The sequence below is a fragment of the Bidens hawaiensis genome, unplaced genomic scaffold, assembly GCF_021521415.1.
Source record: "Bidens hawaiensis isolate Kalapana, Puna unplaced genomic scaffold, B.hawaiensis_p1.1 tig00019795_1, whole genome shotgun sequence".
In the NCBI taxonomy this organism is placed as follows: Eukaryota; Viridiplantae; Streptophyta; class Magnoliopsida; order Asterales; family Asteraceae; genus Bidens; species Bidens hawaiensis.
The window spans coordinates 78,280-91,576 of NW_027493005.1; positions in this window are offsets into that span (position 1 = coordinate 78,280).

Sequence of the window (13,297 nt, forward strand, 5' to 3'; positions counted from 1 at the left end):
ATGAAAGTATGAATGAAAGAATATAAGTTTGTGTGTATTGTATAATGTATGATTAACTAGAACTCACTCAGCGTAGCTGACTTTTAGTATGCACGCATGTGAGTAGGATGAGGCAGCTCGTTTGAGGAGACATGTGGCATTGAATAAGAGGCTGGCATAAGAAGGCTCAAGACGTGATATGTTTTAATTACTTAGTTTTCGAAAGACAAGTTGGTTGTTTAAGACAAGTTTTGAATTGTTATGAAATGTTTTATTAAAGTTTTTATATTCCGCGAATGTTTTTAATTAACTCTGATATTAGAACTGCGTTTATGAGTAAATCCAACACGAAAGTAGGGCTACCGGTAACGGGGCCTTACATTGGTCATAGACCACGGGATTTGAAATAACAAGCGTAAACCAATTTAATAAAGCGAATAAGAATGATGTATGAATTTACGTTTCGTAAAATACAAACGAATATGGATCAAAGATCAATGAACAAACAAAATAAACTCCGTAAACAATATTATAAAGAAGTGGATATAAAAATCAATTTGAATAAGTCCGAAAAATACGTGAAGGAGAAGTTGAAGAAAAGAAATATACGACTTGTGACGTTTGTCTTCTCAAGTGTTGTTTTGTGGTATGAATGTTGACGTGGGAGGTGGTGCCATGATTTCTTAGCCGAAACTCATTGCCGTTTATGAAAGGGAATGAAAAGAGAACTTTAATCTTACGAAAATCGGTTATAAATCGTGATGCTTTTAAATCTAATGGTGAAATAAAATTTATTTAGACAAAAAGTTTTTTTTTAGCTATCGCAAAGACTTGCAAATTTTATGAAACTTTCACATAAAAACAAATGTTTTCTTTTGGCCCGCGGCTTAGGTAGCAAGGAAAGAAATGATTGTCAAGGTATCAGACTTGTTGAATGAAAAATAGCCTTAAAAGGGCATAAGACTTGTTTAGAACAAAAAGTTTACTTTAAATATGGTTTGAATAAATAATTACATTATTATTAGTGGTGACGATAATACTAATAATAATGATATTACTAATAATAATAAACAGTATTAATAAAGTTTATTAATAAAAATATTGATAATGATGGTTATAAAAATAATGATGACGGTAATGGCACTAACAATAATGGCAGTAGTAATATTAATAATGATGTTAATAACTTTAATAACAATAATAATAATAATAATAATAATAATAGTAATAATAATAATAACAATAGAGATAATAAACTCTTTTAAGAAAAAAAAATCCTTTTGACTGAAAGTTAAAAATAACTGAAGATTTGGGATTAGGCGCGAGGTGTTAGTAAAAGAATTAAAATGTAGGAAAGTATGTGAAGAACAATATAAACGAGTTTGATGGGTTTTGTAAAGATCTAAATATTGAAACTGGAAAATCTTATAAGGTCGACAAAGGATGCGGGGTTAGGATATTGCATGGCGGAAACAAGTTAGGCCTTCCAAAGTATGGCAGGTGTGCTCGGGTTACCTTAATGATGGTAGGCTTGAAGCATGAGGTCAAGCATATGATTGAGACAAATGGTTAGGTATAGGTCTTGCAGATAGGTGAGTGGCGTTGAGTTTGGGTGGGTTTTAGGAATAAGTGGTAATTGAATCTACCACAGATTAAGGTATATCAACGTTCCAGGGAAGTAAAGTGGTGAGATTTACACATATTGTACAAAGGTTGTGTTTCAGCGCGAGGCTTTTCGGTTGGGTTTAGTCTGTGTTTCCAAGAATGGTTCTGGGTTTGAATTTGAATTTACTACAGCGATGAAGGTGGCTCCAGTCAAACGTGGGGTGATCGGGATTGCGGATGCCATCTTTGATTCTCATTTTTTCGAGTTGAGTGTGACAATTAGGAAAACAAGAACACATGATACGAAACATGAAGAATTCGCGTGACTTTGGACATAAGTATGAAAACAACTATTATATACATCAATGAAAACAAGTAAAGAAAAAAATCGTATGAAACAAAATTTGAAATCGAAATTTTAATTTCCATAAACGTCATGAGTTTTCACCTTTCAATAAACGAAAACCTCATAAATTATTGAATAATCATATGGAAAAAGTATTAATCTTAACAATAAATAGTGAAATTGAATTGAAAATCGAGGGTTCATGAACCACCATGACTTTTAAATTTCAATTCTAAAACATAAGAGTAAATGAGTATAGCAATAAGTTAATCGAATTGAAATTCGACGATTCATGTGTCACCATAACCTTTCGAATTTTCAGTATTAAAACGTAGTAGTAAATGAATAAAATAATATAGTAATCAAATCGAAATACAACCATTTATGTATCACCATAACTTTTTTGAATTTTCAATTCTAAAACGTAGTAGTAAATGAATAAAATAATATGGTAATCAAACCGAAATTCAACCATTTATGTATCACCATAACTTTTTGAATTTTCAATTCTAAAACATAATAGTCAAGGTTGCAAAATTCGCTAAGCGGACCCTAGGCGGCCGACTGGGGAGTTGTGAGTACTCGGCCTTAGTCGGTGAGTACTCAGCCTTAGTCGGATAGTACTCGGGGATGGCTCACCGAGAACTCGGCGTAGGCGGGGATTACTCGGGGATTACTCGTTGAGTACTCGGCGCCTAAGCGCGATTTTTACAACCATGATAATAGTAAAACAACAAGGTAATCGTTTGAAATTCGGTTATTACTTTGCAAACTTTTAAAAGTTTAAGCCGTAAATGAGCGTATAAATAAAGAAAATGTGTCACAATAATTTTTAAACTTAACTATTCTCGTATAAAAATGCGTAATTAAATCGAACCGAAAGCTGAGTATTCGTGGATCACCAAGACTTGACAGACTTTTAGTTAAAACACATAATAAACATAGAGAGTCGGACGTCAAACGTCGCATAAACCATCGAAAACTGAAAATAAAAAATCTGATTGTTGAAAATCGTCAAGAATCTTTACGTTAGGCATAAGCCTTGAACTTGTGTGTGCTTGTGTAATTGAAGTAATTGAATCATCAGTATAATAATATTTGCGTACATGAGGCATAAACAAGTCAATAATAACCAAATAATGTGCATTGAACAATCAAATTAGGCTCACATAATTTCTAATCATGCAACCTAAAGAATTAAGCAATTAAACTATAAACAACTAGAACACTACGTCTAATGTCTTATCTTATAGTCACGGCTTTCATACCAATCTGTAACACCCCGGCTAAAGTGGAAGCGCCGGAGTGTGACGTACATATTACTCAAAACACATGTGACACTATTAAGTGACAATATTATCATTAATTCATTCAAAAGCATCAAGTACACAAGTTTATCAAATGAACAAACACAAAGAAGAATGAACAAAACAAACATCTTCTTGTTTATTATTTAAATAACCTAACTTCTAGTATCTTCGTCACTTCATCCTCTAATGAAGGTACCTGTAGCATAGTTAGTGAGTTCACACAAGTTTGGACATAACTATATAAAAATCTACAATTCCATGAAAACTCGTGAAAAGCAAATAAAGTCATTTCCAGTTGGGAATGTGCACCAACGTACTCGGATAATAGCGCAAGTAAGTGTCTTTTCTGTTGGTAAAAACCAACATACTCGGATCGGGGGTCCCTATTCCACTCATAACATCGAGGTCCTGAGTGCATAGGGGGGCATATGATCATACTTAATGAGGAAACCATGAGCACGTAATCTTTGAGCAAGTAAGCAAGTAAACACACAAGTCAATGTAACGAATTTTAGTTTGTAGATAATAAATAAACGAAATTGAATTGTTGAAAGGATATATATGTTACCCTCAAAATAGTTAAAAGGGGTAAAAGGGGGTGTGAGAAACTCACCTTGTAGTTAAAGACAAACTTGAAATAAAACCGAAATTGCGTAAATGAAACCGAAGCAATTGAACTTCACGAACTAGAATTAAAAGTACAAAATCAATATTAACAAACGACTTATAAAAAGCAGATATCTCGGGTTGTCGGGATTTTGAAGTGTTGAACGTATATTTTATTATAGAGTTGGATATTATAATATTATTTTGTACATTAATGAATTTTAACAAATTATTAACAAATTATTAATTTAATATTAGTTTAAGTTATAAGATTAATATCATGTTCGAATATTCTAAGGGTTACAGAAATATTGGTGTCAACGAAATATTTTATTATGAAAATGAATATGTTAACAAAGTTTAAAGTTTACAAACAAAAGTATATTTAAATAAAATATGTTTTACGAGTTTTAAACAAGGCTTGACGAGTTTGAAAGTCTATAGCGATCATGAATTATGGATCATTAATGAAATTTTATGTAGAAAATAATTTCGTTGGCGTGTTATAAAATTTAACGCAATAATGATTATTTATAACATTAATCGGGTTTTCTAACGAGACTTATAGGAAACGAAAGTCGGGTTTTTAGGTGAAATCTGATAAATATAATTTAAAACTAATTTTTATTTAATATAAAGAACTTTATTTGATTTATTGTAATTCATAAAAAATATATATTTTTTTTTATAAATGTTGTTTTGGGTATTGTATAAAAGAAATGACTTAAAAAGAAATTGAAAAACAAAAACGGGCTGACTTGGGTTCGAACCCGGTTCCTTCTGCCCAGACTCACATGACCTAACCAGTAGACCAGTTTTGTTTGTTTGTTTAGAAGATTAGAAACGAAAATATGTATATTACATAAAAGTTCATCATCTTCATCAAACCCTAGCTTTTCAAATCTGTTAATTTGTTCAATGTTTGATAAATCTTTGTTAGGGGTTTTATTACTCGGGTTGAAACGAGTCATTACAATATAAAACTTACTTGGATTGGTGCCGTAGTGAAGGTGTATGGAGCTTCGCCGGAAAACGGATTTAAATGAACACTTTTGGGGATATTAGAGAGTTTGTTTGTGTAATATTATGTTTTTCAGTAGGTTTAGATGACTATTAGGGTCATACTCATGTGTTCAATTGAATCGTTTAATGTTTAATTCGAGTTATTAAGATTTTGGTTATAATCCGATTAGTTTGGAGATTAATGGGTGTTTAATAGGTTGTTAATGATGTAATTAATCGTATATTATTGTTTGTCGTTTGAGGAGAAGTCTTTGGTATGTTTACCAGATCAAATGGAGTTAAAACAGCGGCCGTTGGGTTTTCCTCGCCGGAAATACTCGCGGATTCTGGTCGCCGGAAGGGCGCCGGAAAAAACGGTTGATGAGGACGGGCTGCTGCTACATGTTTTCATTATTATTATTATTATTGTTATTATTATTATTATTATTATTATTATTATTATTATTATTATATTATATAATATATTGAATAATTTACATATTCAACCTCTAGACTTTCATTTTATATTTAAAACATAATAAAACTTTAATTACCATTTGAACCTTATACTTTTAGATATCATATTGTATCAACCCCAAAAATAAGGCTAATTTTTTTTAAAGAAAACTCATTGTTAGATAACGAGTGTGATGCTGATTGGATAGATGAAGCGAACGGTACATTAATGTGCTTGGCCCGAACCATTGAGATGATAACTATTGGGCTTGGCCTAGTGATTATGTAGACATCGGCAGAGATAGGGATAAGTCTATTAACAATACCGTAATTTATAACATGGACTCAGCCCAAATTAATAAAAACAAAACCGAGACTCGTTTAATCCAAACAAACCCGATAACTCAAAATAGTTATACAAACCATCCAACGATTATTTAATATTACCAAGTATACAAAATACTTATCCCGACATCAAACGATCCTTTATGTCACCATCCAGACATCAACCAAACGAAGTGATAACCGTTTAACAAAATTTGTTACGTGATATATATTTCATACAATATATAAAGCCGTGGCTTATAAAACATAATCAGTCCAAACTAAACTATTTAAATTGGTTGAATTTATGAAAATCTAGTTAATATCTTTTAAAATCTTTAAAAATCTTTTAAAATTTTTAAAAGATATCATTCTCTCTTTATTCCCCAATCTCAATTCTGGTAACTTGTTGCTATTCTAATAAATCCCTATTCCAGTATTTTATAATCCTACAAGTAATTCTAATATGATGTTAACAAATTTCCAGCCCTCAGTCACGTCTCTGTGTGCTCACGGAATTTCTCACGCAACGTGCAAAACTAAAATCCGTGTATCCTGTCCACTGTACGAGGTAACCACGAGTGCTTGTTGATCATTCTTTTCCCTTAATTCTAAGTGTTTCATGACCCATGTGTTGTTTTATTAAATGGCCGACCCTATACTTGAAAAATCATGTTCAGGAACGGGTCACAAACTGGTTCCATAACCCTAACTCATTAAACCATTTAATCTTGTAAAATTTACCCAGAACATATGGACTATACCTTCTTTGAAGTCCAAATGTTGGGCTTCGTAGGCCTTTCGGTGTTGGCCCGGTGTATTATTTGAAGTCCAAAGGGCAGGCCCGGCTCAGTTTGGATTTCTTGTTTAATAAGATACAAATCCTAAGTGTTTCTCTATATATATGATTGTTATGTAATTGTAATCGTTGTCACTCAATAAAGATATACCTAGTTTCCACCCGTGGACGTAGGTTAGTTTAGACCGAACCATGTTAAATCCTCGTGTTGTTTATTGCTTTCACGTGTGTGTTCGGTTCGTGTGTGCGTTTAATCCTAACAAGTGACATCAAGAGCTTAGGTTCGGGATCACACGAAGAACGCGTTTGAACCAGTCCGGTTCGTCGCCGCTGTTCCAGAGATCGGAGCTAGAGTTCCGCCGGCCGTCGTCACCTGTGAATCGTCGGTTTAGGGTTTGTCGATCCAGCCACCGTCGATCAGGTCGGGTGCTGTTTATTTTTTTGAAAGCAATTCTATCATCCATCAACGTTTTATCGCCGAAGAACCGTGTGTTATTATTTGCGATTGAAAAGGAGTTTTATTATTCTTCTTTTTGGAAGTCACGCCATTTAAGGAGAAATATTGGAAATTTTCTATTTTATCATTGTAAGAGATACTTGTTTGAGCAGAATACAAACAAGTGGAACTCTTGTTGGTGGGCCTTTGTTCAATATTAAATTGAATTACTCTTGGCAGATTTGTCAAGATATTAAATTTTTTTATTGGGTTGAGATTCTACTTTGGTAAACAATTATATATCAAGACCCTATTTTTAAAGGAATCATTGTCGGTCGGAAGAAGACGTTTAAAGAAATGAGAACCAGTGCCAACCGCGTTTGTCATGTTTTATCGTTTCAGTTTAAAGTTTTAGTTTCTGATTTACAGTTTGTTATTCCGCTGCATTTAAATAGGTTGATTATTTAACAGAGATTAGTAGAACTACCATTAAGTTCAGGTCCGTGCGATTGTCGTGTTTGTCTCTGTTTTATCCAGTTTTTCGTTTTAGTCATTCTCATGGAAGAAGACGGAAAGGTTTCGATACAGAAGTTTGACAGACAGAAGTTTGGTTGGTGGAAGATGCAGATTGAAGCGCTACTTTGTCAGAAAGACTTAGATGTAGTGTTTGAGGATGAAAAACCAAAAAAGTTGTTAGAAGCAGATTGGAAGAAGTTAGATAAGAAAGCTATGGCTTGTATTACTTTGTCGTTGTCGGAAGATGTGGCGTTTAACGTCATGAAAGAAACCACATCCCGTGGTATGATGGACGCACTATCCAACATGTATGAGAAGCCTTCGGCAGCGAATAAGGTCTATCTTATCAAAGAGATAGTGACAACTCGAATGAAAGAGGGTGGGTCAGTTACAACGCATATCAATAAACTTAATTCGAACCTCTCCCGCTTAGTGTCAGTCGGCATTAAGTTTGATGATGAAGTTCAAGGTCTTTTATTGTTATCCTCCTTGCCCGACAGTTGGTCGCAAACAGTGACTGCAGTTTGTAGTTCGTCTACAAAAATTACTTTTGATGGGATTCGGGATTTGATTCTTGGCGAAGATTCAAGACGCAGAAATTCAGGTGAAACATTAAGTAATATATTAGTCACAGAAGGCAGAGGTAGGGGAAAACAACGATGCGGTGGGAGTAGGAAGAGGAGTCCCTCTAGGACTCGTAATGATATTGAATGCTGGGGTTGTAAAGAGAAGGGACACTTCAGGAATCAGTGTCCGAATGGTAAGAAAGAGGTGAACGTTACAGAAGTCAACACTGCAGAAGAATGCCCAGAGGATGAGTTTTACGTTCTTAGTGTTGAGGATAACGTTGATGCTTGGGAGATGGATTCTGGTGCATCGTTTCATGCCACTCACTGTAGTGAAACGATAAAGAATCTAAAGTTTGGGGATTTGGAAAGGTTCGACTTGCGAACGATGATATTCTAGAGGTTACGGGTATGGGAGATGTTGATTTGTTAACTTCAGCCGGTACTTCTTGGACTTTGAAAGATGTTAGGGTTATTCCAAGTTTGAAGAAAAGTTTGATTTCAGTTGGGCAGTTGGATAACCAGAGTTACGATGTTAAGTTCGGGAATGGGCAGTGAAAAGTAGTCAAAAGGAATCTCGTTGTTGCTCGTGGCAAGAAAATGGGTTCGTTGTATATGGTCGATATGTCACCGAAAGGAGTGGATCTAGTTTTGGTGAAAGACATAGTCCGGTTCACAGAATCTCGTGGGCAGAAGAAGGTTCGTTTTGCAAGTAACAAACCCAGAGCCAAGTGAAGATTCAGGATGAACGAGCTAGGAAGGTTAAATCAGTCAAAGGACATCGTGACAGTGGGAGCACATGTCGTGTTTCAGTTAAAGTTCCAAGTCGACAGTGGATTAAGAAAACCAGTATTCCAGCTGTAAAAGTCTCTCCAGTGAATTACTTGCTGAATATGGAGAGTGTTCGTTCTCAGGATATCTCAGGATCCGGTAGTTTGTTTCAGTGGGAGCCGGTAGGGACAGAGAACGGGTCAGGGGTAGTTTTAGCCGTGACTGACGTGTAGGAGCTCCGAGGAGCTTCAACGGGCCTTCAGGTTAATAGATGAGAAGGCGGTGGCAACTAGAAGTTAAATGTTTAGATTACAGATGTACAATCAGGAGTGCAGACGAGAGTACTCAAGGCCTCAGAGTGGGAGTTTGTTGGGTTTCGTATGCCTTTCGGTGTAGGCTCGGTTTATTATTTGAAGTCCAAAGGGCAGGCCCGGACCGGTTTGGATTTCTTGTTTAATAAGATACAAACCCTAAGTGTTTCTCTATATATATGATTGTTATGTAATTGTAATCGTTGTCACTCAATAAAGATATACCTAGTTGCCACCCGTGGACGTAGGTCAGTTTAGACCGAACCACGTTAAATCCTCGTGTTGTTTATTGCTTTCACGTGTGTGTTCGGTTCGTCTGTGCGTTTAATCCTAACACCAAACATTTGGGCAGAAGCGATGGTGAAACCGTGTCCGAACCGAAACTACCTTAGCCACCAAATTCTCATGAAAACCGATTTAAATACGAACCCGTATAGAGACCACAAAAAATCTGGGAATTTTTTTTAAAATTTTTCCAGAAGTTTATAATATTATTTGAAGTCCTCAAAATGTCCGGTATAAACTTTTAATGATAGTGTTAACACCTTTGAGTTTAACTTGTTAAACCAACACCTTGGCAACTCGTTTAACTAAAAAAAAACGATACTTGCAGCCTAAATGATATTATGACATATTTTTGCAGCCTAAATATACTATTTTGAAGATATATAATCGGGGCCAAAACTATTTTACTTGAATTATCATTTTTAAAACCGAGATACGTCTCTAACGGGCCATTAATCTTTAAAACCGGTTCATACATATTCCGTTTATAAGTCTAAATATTTCCAGCAGTATTTCCATAAATAAAATGATTTCAAAAAGTGTTTGGCAAAGTCGTTGATCACTAAAAGAAACGTTAAACCAAACTAAGGGTGCTAGCGGGCCCAAACCGAACCGAAGCCACCGTTTAGTTTCTAGGCATTCTAATATCAATATAAAACTTTTACTAAGTCATTACTATGTATATAACTGGTCCAGAACTGTTTTGTGGTGAGGAACCTGATTTTAAACCAATAAACGTTGCTAAGGGCATTCTTGGAATAAAAATATGATGGGTATAAAACCGAAACAACGCCGAAAGTACTGATATTGAAACATACAGTTTAAGTTCAACATGTTTATTTGAGTCCTTAAAAATGGCATAACCCAGCCCCAAATGATAATATTGAAACCATGTATTAATAACCATCCGAACCGACATGTTAGTGAATCTTTTAACTAGGAAACCAGCCATGCAACTCAAGTGAGTATATGATATCGTTTTGCAGCCACAAATATAATATTTGATAATATATAATCTGACCCGTAACCATTTTACGCAAATCATCGTTTTTTTAAAACCTAACAAAAACCCGAACAGGCCAAAACTGGGCATGTACAAGTAACAGCAGCTCTAAATAACATTTCTAAATTTCATGAAATTTTTAAATAAGTTATTTTTATAATATTGCAGGTCTTAATATGCTTGATAACCAAAAATGAGTTTTTTTTTAGAAATATACCATAAAGGTACTAACGGGCCCAAACCGAACCGAAACCATATTTGGGTTCCGAGCATCCTAATATTAGCATATAACTTTTAGTAAGTTGTTACCATGTATTATAACACGTCCAAACCTGTTTTGTGGTGAAAAACCGGATTTTAAGTAATAAATACGGCTAAGGGCATTTTTGGAACAAAAGATAAGCTGGTTATTTCTCAAATACTGAAAATATAAAAATATGTTTTTAAAACAGATACTATCGAGTCAAAATGGCCAAATATAAGTTATAAAATGCATAAGGATAAGTGGATTTAGAAAAACGGCCCGTTTACAAGTTCAAAAGTGTTGTTTCGTTAAAACCGACGAACGGGCGGGCTTTTAAAGACTAAAATGCTTCAAAAGTTTAAATAGACTAGTTTGAGGCCCGTGTAACACGGGATATTAATGAAACTTTTAAAATTTAAAACACTAAGCAAACATACAATCATCAACACAATTATCATATATAATTAATATTGAGTTTGAAAAGTGCTCATTGACTTATTGACTTTTTCAAAAAGCCATTTTTAAAAGCCAGAATTTGGGACTTTTAGAAAACTGTTTTTTTACATTTTCAAAAGGCTAAAATAAAAGGGATTTTTGCGATTGTCAAACGCCTTTTAACTTATTGGCTTTTTGAAAACGCCAATAAGTCAATAAGGTGTTTTCAAACTCAATCACAAACATGGTATAATATAATTACAATTAACAATAAAGTTACATAAATTACTAAATAGACGTTACACAAATATTTTCCAAATAAGGAAAAAAAAATTCCATGGACACTACGTTTGTGGTTGTATTAATCAATATACCAGGTTTATCAAAAATTTGGGGCTTTTAGATAACGGTTTTTCAATATTTTTAATAAGCTTGTATCAAAATAAATCAATATAAAAAATTACCATGTAACATAAGACTTAACAACAATGACGTGCTAACAAAAAGTGATATATTTTTTTTATATTGTAGTAACATTAGGTAACGTTAGATATTATGCTATTAGATATGAAAAAAATAACATTATAAAAGCATCGTCATCGTCAAGTAATGAAAGAAACTAAAACAAAAGGTTACTTTTTTGGTATATTATTCAACACCCACTCCAATAGTAAAAAAAACAAAAACAGATATGTTAGTTATTTTTTTTACCTAGCAGAAATTTCAATACAAACTATTAATTTGTAATATAATACTTATCAACAATGGTGCATGTTCAAGTAATATTGTCAATACGTGAACAATGTTGTTAAACTTGAATCCGTGTAATTCACCATCAAAATCCTCATAGGGTGCAACGCTGGACTTCAAGAAGAGATTTACTTTTTTTTTTCATTATACACATATTTGTATTTAGGACTGAATTCACCAAATTTGTATTTAATATTTAAATTTTCTTAATATGCTCCCATGAACCATGTATCCCTAACAATTAAAAAGAATAAAAATGTTTTAAAAAAAGCAATATAAATGATAAAATACATGAAACTAATATGTGTATATATAAACACACATAACATATTATTCCTCTTGATTAATCAATATCATGTCCTTTGCGATGATTTGCCTACGTTTATCCCAAACATGATTACCCCAAAATCGGATTTCACGAACTTTGATGATAGAGCCGTCCTTAGAATCCTTACAGTTTGAAAGTTGATTGAGCATGATAAATTTCTTGTTACCAACCGATGTGTGTATAATAAAGCAATATATAAACCAAAAATAGAAATAAAAAAACATGATATAATAATTTGTTTAATTTCATATGAATATAATTGGCAGGAAAATGATAAAAACATACTAATCAATTTGCCATTGTTTAGATAATAGGGATTACCCTGTGTTCGCAAAACACCACAATTTATTACTACGAACGTAGCGATGTTATATACAATAGTTAAAAGTATTAGAGATAAGGAATGTTTAAAATTTGAATACGCATACCATGTGATCAGTCTATATTGTAGGAATCTGTTACAATATTAAATCAACTTGGTACAATGTATAATAATCCGTTGGCTTTCCAAATTTATCTCGAATGATTTTAGTAAATCCAAATTTAGTTCTTAATTTATGGTTATGTAATTTAGCTAAAATAGTTGACTGCTTGATAAGGAAACATTAAATTTGAATATTAAATGATATACGTGATTAGTATATATTCTAAGAAGATTGAAAAATTTAAAAAGTTGTACATCATATATTTAGTATTTCTTAATTATCTAAGTACCATTAAAAAAATAGATCTATAATATATATAAACGAAGATCCAAAAATCTTAGGTGTTGCAATGTGGTCGCTCCCCCTTTTTTTGGAGTTACCAGATTTGCTTAATTTTTAAATGGAGACTTCTCATGCATTTGACCCGAATTCATCGGTATGGATCTTACCAAACCTAGAAATTCCTTAAACGGGTTATAAAAAATAAAAAATTATTCTCACCAAATTATTGATGTAGAAATTCTATAAAATATTATATACTAAAAATTAATATTTTATTTATTTTAAAAAAGATATATATATTATTGAAATTAAAAAACCACTTTTATAGTAAAAAAAATAAACGGGTCTTGGGTCTCATTAAACTATAAGTATATTAACTTTCATAATATTATTTATAATTAAAAAAAAACAATTTTATAGTAAAAAAAATAAACGGGTATTGGGTCTCATCAAAATCATATAGCTTTTAAACCGGTTTATAGCATCTCATTTATTTGTGAAACAATTTATCATCAAAC